General features: G+C 34.2%; 1 protein-coding gene across 4 annotated transcripts in view; it reads left to right on the top strand.

Annotated features, from left to right (window-relative positions):
- LOC145688540 (uncharacterized) overlaps nt 1-13,324 on the top strand; it is a 573,543-nt gene that overhangs the window by 145,472 nt on the left and 414,747 nt on the right. The gene's annotated exons all lie outside the window — the stretch shown is intronic.

Here is a 13,324-nt window from a genome sequence, read left to right as displayed (position 1 = left end):
TTCTAATTTATTATTTCATTCATTGCTATTGAGTTGTTTACAAAATAAAGAGAGAGAGAGAGAGAGAGAGAGAGAGAGAGAGAGAGAGAAAGAGATGTGAAGTCTAGAAAATATATTGCTTATGTCAATATAACTATAGTACAGGAAACTTTCTCAATTTATGATGGCCAGAATAGTGAAAATTATGACTGCTGCTACTAGCATTGTGATAACTAAAGTATGGCATTACTCACTTGCATATATATATATATATATATATATATATATATATATATATATATATATATATATATATATATATATAACTAAGTTTTGAATTTAATACTATAATAATGTTACTGTAAGCGATTTACACAATTCAGAGACATTCAACTGCAGACACATCACAACATTCAGTGCGGTAGGCTTGAACATGTAGAATAAGTTAGAATTGGTTAATTTGAAGTTTAACTTCCTTTTACAAGACCACAGCTACGTGAGACGTGGTCCTACAAATTAATGTGGAATCCTAACTACGTGATATCCGACCACGAATTGAATTTGGGTCAACTGGTTGTTGAACAAGTAACAGTTCAAGTGAACAACATATATACGATTCGCGAATATATATATATATATATATATATATATATATATATATATATATATATATATATATATATATATATATAAAGTTCAAGTGAACAATATATATAAACTGTGGGACGCGAATTTCTATCCTCTGAAACTAGAGAAATTTCCCAATATTAGGGGATGTAGTTAGACATTAAAAAGTTGTTTATTGAAGTTTAGTGTCCATTTTATTTTGCACTGGTGCTATAGGACACCTGAACTGCAGCTTAAAGTGGCATCCGATCCACCGTAATGCGTTTAATTTATTTTAATGAATTCCCACTGGAAATCGAACCACGGACTATGCGTCAAACGCACATGTGCTAGCCACTAGTCCAGCACGGAGGGCTAGGAATTCATTAGTTAAGATTCGTATGGTAGAACTTGTCCACCAATTCTTTTAAATTTTATTAATTTCCTATGTTTATTATTATTATTATTATTATTATTATTATTATTATTATTATTATTATTATTATTACTGTGAAAACTAAGGCAAACTGAATGAAATACAATACTCTGTACCTGTAACATGTAAGCAGTCATTTCGCGATGTTGAAAATATTAAACTATTTCACTTAAAACATTTAGCATTACACAAATTTTAACGATGCTTTAGTCATAAAACAGAACGTGCTTAATACAAAACTACAGTGTAATTGTATCCCTTCACTCGTAACTTTGAAAGCATCCCTTTTAGTGAATCGTGAGTGTTAACAAACAATAAACCTCTTACCTCATACTACTGCGGGTTGGTACTGTGCACCCTTAAACCGTAAGTTACGATTGTTGCATATGTTTAAGACATAAAAATAACCATAACAACAAAAGAATATACCATAAAATGCGTCGCTAGAAATGTTCTCCGAATGTAGTGAACGTCTGTAAAACGTATTACTTGGGGTAGATATGAGTGGTCAATGGCTATAATTGTGAATGGTAACGTAATATGATTCTTAGTGTTTGCACATACGTACCTAAGTTGGTTTACTCTGGTTACACCAGATGTTGAAGTTAAGACTTATTCAACCTGAAAAAAAAATTGAGAAATAAAAGACAATTATCCAATCAGCCAAGCCATCTCCCCTTTACACCTAAATAATTTATTGCATTACAAGAAAATTTGAATAACCATATTTGAATCGCTGATTTGAGGAACACCATAAGTCAATAATGTCAATAATGATGTAAGTTAATTATTGGTGACGTTTCTTAACTAAGCAATACTTGTTGCAGCTCGATATTGCACGAACTGTTAGCGAGACTTCTGGCATATCACAACCCAACAGTGTAGCTACCCTTCAATAATCAAAGCTGCATGTAAACTCATTTTCGGCTGACTTATGACGTTTCTCAAACCAGCGATCCATTTGTATGTCTCGTATATGCAACTATATACAAACTAGCTGAACATGCGCTAAATGAACAGCGCACAGTTCTAATATGAACGTGAATATCCTTCCCATTTCCTACTATATCTATGGAAGCCCCTTTAGAAACACAGGTAAAGGACATGAAGACTCTCAAACGGAGTGAGTTGCTATAGACAAACATATAAATGTAGTGTTTTAATATATATAATGTTGAGGATAGTTTGTTGCAAAGTTGGATAAGTGATATATGATGTAAAATGCAAATATGTTTTTCTTATAATTCCATATCCTCATTGTGGGCCTCGTTGTGGGTTCACAAGAATTCAAAGTTGCCAGCTTGCAATAGATTTTGCCATTCAGTAAGAAAGCAAAACGTCTGAAATGTCCATCAACCCGCAATACGTAGCTCCTCTACTGGTTGTCTTTCACATGATTATCAACCTTAACGCCTAGTGGTAATATTAAAGTAATAGGGTCAAAACGACGCCCAAGATGTGGAATAGAAAAATAAAGATATTTTTTCTCCTTAAACATTGAATGAGAACTGGCAAATCTACACAAATTTGGAATCGACCAGTGAAAACGGCACGTTTCTTGCACTTGTGGTTTTCGAGATCTCATTGCCGGAAGAAGTGGCCACAAACATGTAAACTTTTCTTGATCACAAACATATAAACCAAGCATTTTAATATATCGACTAGCTGAACCTGCGCTCTCTGCATAACGCATCATTCACATATGAGCATATATCTCCTTGCCATTCCTCAAAACATATGTGCATAATCCTTTATTTACACAAGTGAAGGACATCTTGATAAAAATCGGCAAAGGGTATCATAAAGGGAAGAGTTTTCGATTTTTTTTAACTCTCGCACTGTTTGCAAGATTTGAGACAACTTCTGGTTGGTGTTTCTAATTCATGTATAATCACTGTTTTCTTTTCTTGCATGCAATATGCACTGAACGCATACATTGCACACATAATTAACTATAATGTCAGTGGTATCTAGTGTTCATTGGGCAAAACACTCAAAACAATAATGATTCATCTTAGATCGGGAAAAATGGTTATCCTTCGGTTTCCATTAACATTTGGCCGTGAAACAAACACCTGAGAGATATGCAATCACGGTGTACAAATATGCGGCGCTGGAATGCATAACTCGTAGGATATGGTGTTTTTTGTTTATTTCAACAGTCTCAGTGTACTCCTAAAAAACATAATAATTGAAATTACGTTTTTTTTTTTAAAGAAAACATCCAATTAGAACTGGATGATCTACACAAAATTTGCAATCGATCAGTGAAAACGTCATCTTCCTAGAGCTTGTGGTTTCCGAGAACTCACTGTCGAAAGGATTGACCGCAAACATATAAACGTCGACAAACATATAAACTTTTCTTGATCACAAACATACGAACTTAGCATTTCAATATATAGATAGTGATACCCAGTAGCGACTCGTACTCTGTACAAGCACCGGTTGCAATATTGCAATACCAAAGGTATGTATGTACGCGCAAGTGTTCCCCTCCCCCAGCATTCTTGAGTCTTATCCAAAAACATTTTCAGGAAATATGAAGAGGAAAGTCTTTTAAGCTATATTTGTATATTATTGATTAAATTATTTCTCTAATAATGATTTAATATATAAGCAATTTCCTTTTTTTTTTTTCAAACAACCACTATCAATGTACGTTTATACACTACGTATTTATATACAAAACCTCTACACTCATGTTATTGAACACGAGATAAATCGAATATGTGCTGTAAGCCATGAATGATGGCGTTAATCCGAAAAGAAAAAAAAAACGCAAGAAAATTGCATGCACGCAGTTAAACAAAATCATTTAATTATGTAAACTATGCATTATTTTATAATTTAAGGTCTTTCTTCGATCTTTTGGCTTCAATTTTTTCTATGACTTTATTGAAATCTGAAATGCTGCTCGCCAAGTTTCTCTGAATAGAAAGTATCGCTATCGCAAACATTTTCCGCTTTATTTTCTTTAGGATCCAGAAACACTTCTATCCTCCGACAATATGCATTTTGTTAGCATTTCTTTGTATAAATATACGGTACAAAAGTCCATTTTCAGAAGCCACGTATTTTTGTCTGTAAAGAAGCATGAAATCTAAGATGTTTTCCTTCGAAAAAAAAAATAGTTTAACATTCCAGCAAATTAGGCTAAAGAAGACAGATGACTATTGGAAGTGAATGATTTGATATTAATTTATGCTCTCCGCCGGAAATCGAACACGGAATCGTGTGCACGAAAGACACAGAGCTAGGAATTAGACCAATAGTAAGACATTTTCCTCTTCGAGACTCGATCGACCCCCCCCCAGAATAAGATTTTTTTTAAATAAAACTTATCAAAAAAAATTCACCTTTGTATTATAAATGTTAAATAAAATATATTGACTTCGAACGACCACCCCCTAAACTTTCAGCCTGGATCCGTCCCTGCTACCACCAGACTTATATTTCTTCTTTGCGAGTTTATGTTTTGTGAATAACTTCTTTCTTCCAAGCGTCTGTATGTCCCTCATCCTATGAAATGAGTCAAGCGCTGCTAAGCGGAGGTATTCGTAACTATTACAGAAACTGACCAGTTGCGGAAGAAAGTGCAACCGCAAGAGAGTAATACGGGAAGATAGGAGCGATACAAGAATAAATCCACTTCCCCATATTAAGAGATAGGAGCTCGCTGCCATATGCTCAATGTTACTGCTTCCAGTGGCAACGTTCACTGCCACTGGAAATGTAAATTTATTTCTTTCCGTTTTTTAATTGACTTTTTTTTCAGAAATGCATCAATAGTGTTTTGCGCTCAAGAGCAGAGGTTTATTATTTTTTTTACTGATACACTACTTTAATACTTAAAATATTTTTAGTATTTAAAAAAATATCCGGTTGCACAACCATGCAACATATAATACCAGCCGCAGCTGGTGATAACAAGGTCGAGTAGTGTTCGTTTATATGTTTCTTGTACGTTCTGAGAACGAGACTATATGAGACATTAGCGATCGTGTTTAGGTCCTAATCCCTTTAACTTACACTGGGAACCGAACCCAAACCTTCCACACAAAAGATAAGAACATTAACTATTTAGTCAGGAACAGGAGCGCACCGAGATTCTTTTTGTTGGGAAGGGTTCAAACTTTGGGTGGGTGTCCCATACTACAATCCACTGCATCTATATAGGATTGATTATAAGAGAAAGAGTGCAGATGAAGTGTAAGATCAAATTTTAATTCTACATCAATCATTTACCTTTTATTTAGGAAGTTTGGGAAAGTCCGAACCCGGTAGAATGTCCGAACCCACGATCCGAATGTCCAGTGGGCGTGCCCCTTGTCAGGAAGGTGTTTTGTTTGCATTAACCCCAAAATATAGTTATTTTTCTAGTATAGTCTATATTAAGATTGCAAATTTTATTGATTCGTGTCAATGCAAGAACTAAACTTGTACAATTGTCTATTGGAAACTGGTTTGTATTATTTCCCGTTATGATAAACTTAAGAATAGCAAATACAAACATATATAGTTAGAAGTTTTAGCGGAACCTTAAAGAAGATTGCCTTAATTTAAAATTAAGTTTATAATAATTATGCCAAGCAAGCTAAAATTTATCCCTTTAAACGCCAATGAGATTAGTTCCAAATCTTACGGCTTTCTTCTGGTTAGCCCTAATACATAATGTCCTTTTGCCTGAAAGGTCATTGCAGCACTTCAGGAGTAAAATTAGAAGTAATTTGCTTGAGGAAAGCATTTTTTGTTTCTACATGTACTTTTCCTCTGAGGCGTAGAATTTCTCCCTTTAGTGGGATGCGTCGTTAACGTTGAGAGGAAATTTGCCACTAGCTTCATTGTTCTCTTTCGTGGCTCTCTTGGGACGATCGGAGTTGACCAAGGGGCAACGAAAGGGCGGAGAAGAACTCATGATTAGAGACGCGGAATGCTGACGTGGAAACGAAGAAAGGAAGAATAATTCAACGCATGCGCAGCTGGAATTGCAATACTAACCCACCCACACCCACAAACTCGGTATGAAACATGTATGGATAAGTGATCTAAATAAGTGTGATGGTATGTTAAATGCAGGGCAGGGTGCGAAAGACGAGAGGAGTCCAAAGGATTGAAAAGCTATCACTTGTATGAAAGTAGCTGGCTGCTGGAAAAGAAAGACAAAAAAAAAAGTTATAATTAACCCTTACATGACCAATGTGCAAACATTCTCAACTTCACTTTTTCCATAAAATACACTTTATGTGGGAAGAGAGTAATCGAATAAATTAATTTAAATCTAGATGTAGAAGAGATTATTCCACAAACATGATGATAACCTTTAAAATAAAGTACATTAATATCCAATAAGTTTTACACATACAAGCATGAGCGGCGATTAGGGGGGCAAAGGGGGACAGTTGTCCCCACACTTTCTTGAGGTAACCCATTAATGTATATAGTTTCATTTAGAAAAGTAAAGTTTTTGTATGTACTTACTGGTTCATAGAAAAAAAATGGTGCAATATAATTGCCGTTCCGTGAGTATGTATTGGTTGTCTTCCCGTGGAGTAAAGAAAACTACAGGAATTGCGTTTTAATTGCCAAACTCATTTAATTATAACCTCAAAATTAACCTATTGGAGCACAACAATTTCAGCATACTTTCACTTCTTACAAGGGCTCGATATATTAGTCAGCCGCTTTGAAACTAATTCAGAGAGCATTTCGCGAAAGAAAAAAAAAAACACAAGTTATTTTTTAATTGCACAAAAATTGACAGTTCCTAAAAAAAAATATTTTCTTCTTTCTAAAGTAAGGGGAAAAGCGTAATAAGAAACAACTTCTATCTTTTCCATTGTTTTGTAGTGCAATATATGAGTGAAGTTGTGTTAGGGGTGTACGGGTGTATATACAATTAAATTTAGTGAACTCAACATAATTCTAGGTTTTAGTGTTATTTTGTATAACTGGAGTATGGAGTGATTCTAAGTATTGTTGTGTTTTGATGTGCTCCCTGAAAGTGAAAACTGCACTTAATGGCAAAGAACATGTTTCGGGAAGTTGCAAAAGCAAATATTTCTTTAAATGTCGTAGCATATGCTTGTAGTATTTACTGTCTTTCATTTTCTAAGAGTAATAACATATGTTTAATAGCATACGTGGAATTAAAAATTAGGTTGTTCATTAATCCTTGTTTCAATATGACTTTTGCAAAACAAGCATCATTATTTATTACTATGATTAATATTATCCTTTCTATTTATTTGTTTTGCAAATTTGTTATTCAATAATCTGATCACACAGTTTTCCAGACAGAATTTTAAGATGTTCATGAGCAAGGAATCAAATCTCTTCTTACACTTTTGTTGTTTAACAGTACAAAGGGCTACTACCTACTGGCGTTGCTCTTGCTCTTGTCAATTTACTTAATAAAATCATAGTAATAAATAAAATAACTTAATAAAATATGAAATACTATATACGGTATTTTAACGGAAAAATATAATATCCTATTAGCTATACAACCTTTTGTCAAACAAAATATTAGAAACAAGCAGGAATACTAACATTTATATGCAAATATTCAGATCATGTCTTGCCCCCCCCCCTCACTTTTAACGTCCAACCGCCGCCACTGCATACAAGTATGTATAAAAGTGTTTGGAGAAAACATCGACAAACTTTGTGCGTACAAATACGCGATTTAGGAAATATTATAGACCTCTAAAAGTTCATCGGAACGAGACGAAAAGAACCGTAACTCGAGAACAAAATATCAAAGTTGAGTAAAAAGAATTAGTGATTATTTTGAGCTATAGGTTCCATTAATATACTAGTGGAAGTGAAGTATGTACTAGTTTGCACTTGCTGATTTATCGTGACTCTTTGCAGAATACTTCATGAATTGTCTCCTTTCTTTTGAAGTTATCATTTGGATCGCGTGGGTGTCTACGTGTAAAAATAGTCACTTGATGTTTGCTTGACCTTGATCTGAGACCTTGCTCTCGAGTTATGGTATCGTTTATGTCATTCGAATAAATACTCTGCAATCATGGTGTGAGTTCATGTACCGATTCCATGTTAAGCTCAAGTGATATAGGTCTACGTCTTATATAGTCTCCTTGCTAAAATATACACTAAACACTAATTATCAAAAATGACAAACAGGTTGCAATCAATTCCAAATTACGCACTTCTTTTATATTTCTGTGAAGCTTGTCCTATTATTTTAAACGACTACATTCTTCACCAAACTTAACTCGATATAACACTTTCTATAGCGAAAATCGAATAACATCATGCATTCAACGACAGCAGTGTCTAAACCCACTATTTTTTAAACTGCCTATCGGCGCAGAGTTGATCATCTTTTGGAAAAACTTGGAGAGATGTACATCTTCAGACGTATAGAAATCACGCTGCGTGGCAATAGTCACACCCTCAGTAATAATCTGAGTAAGTTGATACAGCGTATTAAGAAAACGCATCTACCTTAAGCCCACTTATCAACTTTAGTATCGTGTTTATGAGTAAGCATTTGTGGAACGTCCCCAAAGGCAGTAAACATTAGTGTCGGGATATTTTGAAAATAATTTTTACTTTGGGTAGATTGATGTTTGATATTTTGTAAGTTTCGACAATATAGACATTACTGATCATCAGTTGAAGCATGTGATCATTGGAACCACAAAATTTGGAAACTAAACGCATATACAAGTGAATGTTTTATCACTCAGCTATTACTTAACTATTTAACTAGTTTCAGAAACAGCTTCCAAAGTTACTAACATACCGAGGGCATTGATATTGAGAGACGAGAAGTTTATTATTATTATTATTATTATTATTATTATTATTATTATTATTATTATTATTATTATTATTATTATTATTATTATCATTAGTATTATTATTATTATTATTATTATTATTATTATTATTATTATTATTATTATTATTATTATTATTATTAACTGTTCCAGTTACTAAAAGCTTTAGTTACTCTGATATCTTGAAGTAGCATTTATAGGTGGATCAGTACCTAAAACACACACACACTTAAGACTTTGTAAGTTTTACCTCCTCCTTGGCTACATATCAGTACGGTAGTCGGTTTCCTTGTAGCGGTTTAATACCTGAGAGACTAAAATTCTTGTAATTTTAACCAAAAGGATGTTGTGATGTGTCCGTTGCTTTGACTTATGTTTAAGAAACATGCTTATAAAATAGAATAAAAAGATCTGTTTATTATCATATTTTTCAACCTTTTGAGATAACTTTACAGTGTATAATTAGTTCACCAATAAAGAAATATAATTTCGCAAGAACTACTACTTACACTCTGTGTATATTGGTTAAATTACAAAACCTAAAATAAGTAATGTTGTATTATATTATTTCTAAACACACAAATGAGATTTCGTAAGATTGCGCAAACGCTTGTCTTATCTTATTCAGATCGTTTTTCTGGGTTATACTGTTTCACCCAAGAACTAAGTTACGTGATTTCTAGTATATCGTTTTCTTTCTTTAGACGAACTCCTGAAATTGATGTCTACGAATGAGTTGGTTCTATATAGTTCTATAGTTTAATTCTTCGGAACACCGACATGACTGGTCATAAGGTCTCTAGATAAGCTTCACTGCCTGTTTCCACCTACGGATTCCACAGCGGACAAAGAAATATTTGAGATTTGGTTTATGGAGATCCATGAACTTTATGTTATAAATCTTATTCTACAGCAATATGGCAATAGTCGAGAAGCTCTTCTTTAAGTCATATTCCCTTATATTGGAAGTTAATATAGTTAAGGGTCCAACTGGCACATTGCCAGTTTCAACTTCCTATTTCCCACACGATCTTATTCATGTAATACGTAACGTACACACATACCTGGTACTGTGTAAATTAGCAAGAGAGTTCCAGGATAATTAGGAGAACATTATTTTAGAAAATTGGTTTACTGTTTAATGCACTTCCATATTTTTCAGCTAAAACTATTAATTTCTCAACATTATCCAAACGAACGTTTGTACAGTACTTATATTTTTATTCACTTCTTGTACTCGATAAGTTAATTAAAAAAATGTGAATATTGCTATAAAAATAACATTTTAACATATAAGTGCTTATTATTATCACATTTATAACTATAAATTACGATCTCTGAAGTCGTATGATCAAAACAGTCTCTGAACAAGATCGAGACGGCAAATGTATATATTGAACATAATTTTTAGCTTGAATATCGTATTTTAACTATACTTAATCATTCATCAAGATTTGTAGTACTGTTACTACTACTACTACTACTACTGCTACTACTACTACTACTACTACTACTACTACTACTAATAATAATAATAATAATAATAATAATAATAATAATAATAATAATAATAATAATAATAATAATAATGATAATAATAATAATAATACATTCCAATTAAATATAAAACTAAAAGAAATCATATTTTATATTTTCAACATGTATTACTCTGTCATTAATTTATTCTGTTCTTTCTTAATGTATGCACTATTATTAATGATTATGTATTTTTACCTTCATTTTAAACTTTAAAGGTTTACTTATTTAGGCAAAAATAATAACATAAAAATATACCAATATTTTACTTTGGTAAATCGTTTACTTTAGTTACTGCCTATTTGATTGGAGCGCAAGTATGCACTCAATTAAACTATTCTTTCCGGAAACCACTAAAGGTCTAGATTTAAATTTTGGCCAATATTTGTGGAAGAGTGGCCAGCTGGCCAGTATCGCTTTGCCACCGGTTACTACTCGGTACCCAAACGTTCACCATCCTCTTAGGCAGTGGTGCTCACCCTCCTTATGTCCATGACGCACCCCCTCCCCCAATTGTCTATCTGTAGGTGTTCTTCCATGAAAAAAAAATCTTTTCGATTAATTTTTACACCCTCTCAAACATATTTATATATATTTTTAACTCCCCAAATATGTCAATGACGCAGTTTGCATCATACTCCCCCTTTGTGGGCACCCCTGTCTTAGGTATTGACCCTTTGGGGATCCCATGGTACAATCTGTACCATACGGGGTGTTTCATGGTACATTGCGTTATAACTCTTCTATTTGAGCTTTTTCGTCCGGGATTTTTTTTCAAGTCCAGAGGCATTGCAGAAGACATTACGCATGGTTTCACACCTTCCTGCGTCGAGACATAGGAGGTGATGCCGTCATAATTTTAAAATATATATTTTCGTATAATATTTTTTTTTGGGGGGGGTATGTAAAGTATTTTTGGCGGGCTTTTTTTTGCACGTAGAAGATTGAAATTTTGAACAAACATTCAGTCCACCGAGTAGTACTTACCAGATTTTTTTTTCAGATTTCTGAGTTAAAACAGGGGGGAACCAGATGGGCTAAAAGTTGAAAAAAGGGATATAACTAACTAACTATTAACTGTATGGCCTATAGAACCCGGAGGTTCAGTGCCGCGTTCACAAAAGCTCTCCACTGATTTCTATCCTTAGCTAATTGCATCCAGTTTCTACTTTGTATTCCTATCTCTGCGAGATCCATCTTAATATTATCCTCCCATCTGCGCCTAGGCCTTTTTAATGCTCATTTTCCTATGGGTCTACCAGTCAAGACTTTGAAAGCGTTTCTACTTTCTTCCATTCTAGCTACATGACCTGCCCACCTAAGCCTCCTAGACTTGACGACCCTAACAATGTTGGGTAAACTGTATAAACTATGTAGTTCCTCGTTATGAAGCTTCCGCCATTCCCCATTCTCGTTCCTCTTGGGTCCGAATATTCTTCTCGGGATCCTGTTCTCAAATACTTTCAGTCTATGTTCTTCCCTCAGAGTAAGCGACCATGTTTCGCAACCATACAGAACAACAGGCATGATTATCGTTTTATGTATTTTAAGCTTCAAATTCCTCGACAGAATTTGCGACGACAAGAGATTTTGAACCGAATAGTAACACGAATTCCCTGCTTTTAGTCGACATTTAATTTCTTCGTGAATATGATTTTCGTCTGTTAATATTGATCCTAAATATTTGAAAGTATCCACTTTATCAAAAGTATTATTTAATATTTTAACGCCTGCACAATTTGCAGAATATTTTTACCCAAAAATCCCGTTTTTCCTCATTTTCCCGCCTTAGGTACATGATGGAGACACGTGAGTCATACCGTCTGAAAGGCAGTTCTATTCTGAAGAGAATGATGTGCGACAAATGTCCCTAGGGTAATTAGGGAAGTGTCAGGGAATTTGTATCAAAATATACTTCTGTATAGGGGAATTTTGGACATTTTCGGTATTATTTTTTGCGGGCTTATTTTTGCACCTATACGATTGAAGTTGTGCAAAAACATTCAGTCAACCGAGTAGTATTTACCAGATTTTTTTCAGATTTCTGAGTTAAAACAGGGGGTTACAGAGGGGCTAAACGTTGAAAAAGGGAATTTTTACCAAAAATCCCTTCCACGGGATTTTCCCGCCTTAGATACATGATGGGGACAAGTAAATGGTACCCCCTGAAATACAGTTCTATTTTGAAGAGAATGATAGGCAAAACATGATCCTAGGGTAATTAGGTATGTCTCAGAGAATGTTTAAAAATTTCCCTCTGTATACGGGAATATGGGACATTGTCGGTATATATATATATATATATATATATATATATATATATATATGCGTTCTTACTTTTGCACCTGGAAAATTGGCATTGTGCATAAACATTTAGCCCACTGATTAGTATTTACCAGATTTTTTTCAGATCTCTGCGATAAAACAGGGGGGTCCAGGGGGGCTAAAGTTGAAAAAAAAAGGATATTTTTACCCCAAAAATCCCGTTTTTCCTCATTTTCCCGCCTTAGATACATGATGGAGACACGTGAGTCATACCGCCTGAAAGGCAGTTCTATTCTGAAGAGAATGATGGGCGAAACGTGACCCTAGGGTAATTAGAAATGTCTCAGGAAATTTTTTACTTGAGATCATGGTGTTTTACGGAAATTTGGGCATGGTGGGAATTCCTGCTAATTTTTTTTCCGCCCTTGGTATTCAGGATAGAAACTTGAAATTTGGCACACGCATTCAGTATACCAAGTACTATTTATCATTTTTTTTAGATGGCTACGTTCGCACCGGGCCGCTCCAGAAGGGCCCAAAGTGCGAGGAAAAAATTTCCCTCCGAAATTTTCCCTTTGGTAACATTTTTCCCGCTCCTGGTATATGATATGAGCATGCAAGTGGTACCATTTGAAAACCAGCTTTATTCTAAAGAGAATGAGGTATGAGCCATGATCCTAGGATAAAT

This window comes from Thermobia domestica, chromosome 6 (genome assembly GCF_964235325.1).
Source record: "Thermobia domestica chromosome 6, izTheDome1.hap1.1, whole genome shotgun sequence".
NCBI lineage: Eukaryota > Metazoa > Arthropoda > Insecta > Zygentoma > Lepismatidae > Thermobia > Thermobia domestica.
This window is presented reverse-complemented; position numbering and strand designations above follow the sequence as displayed.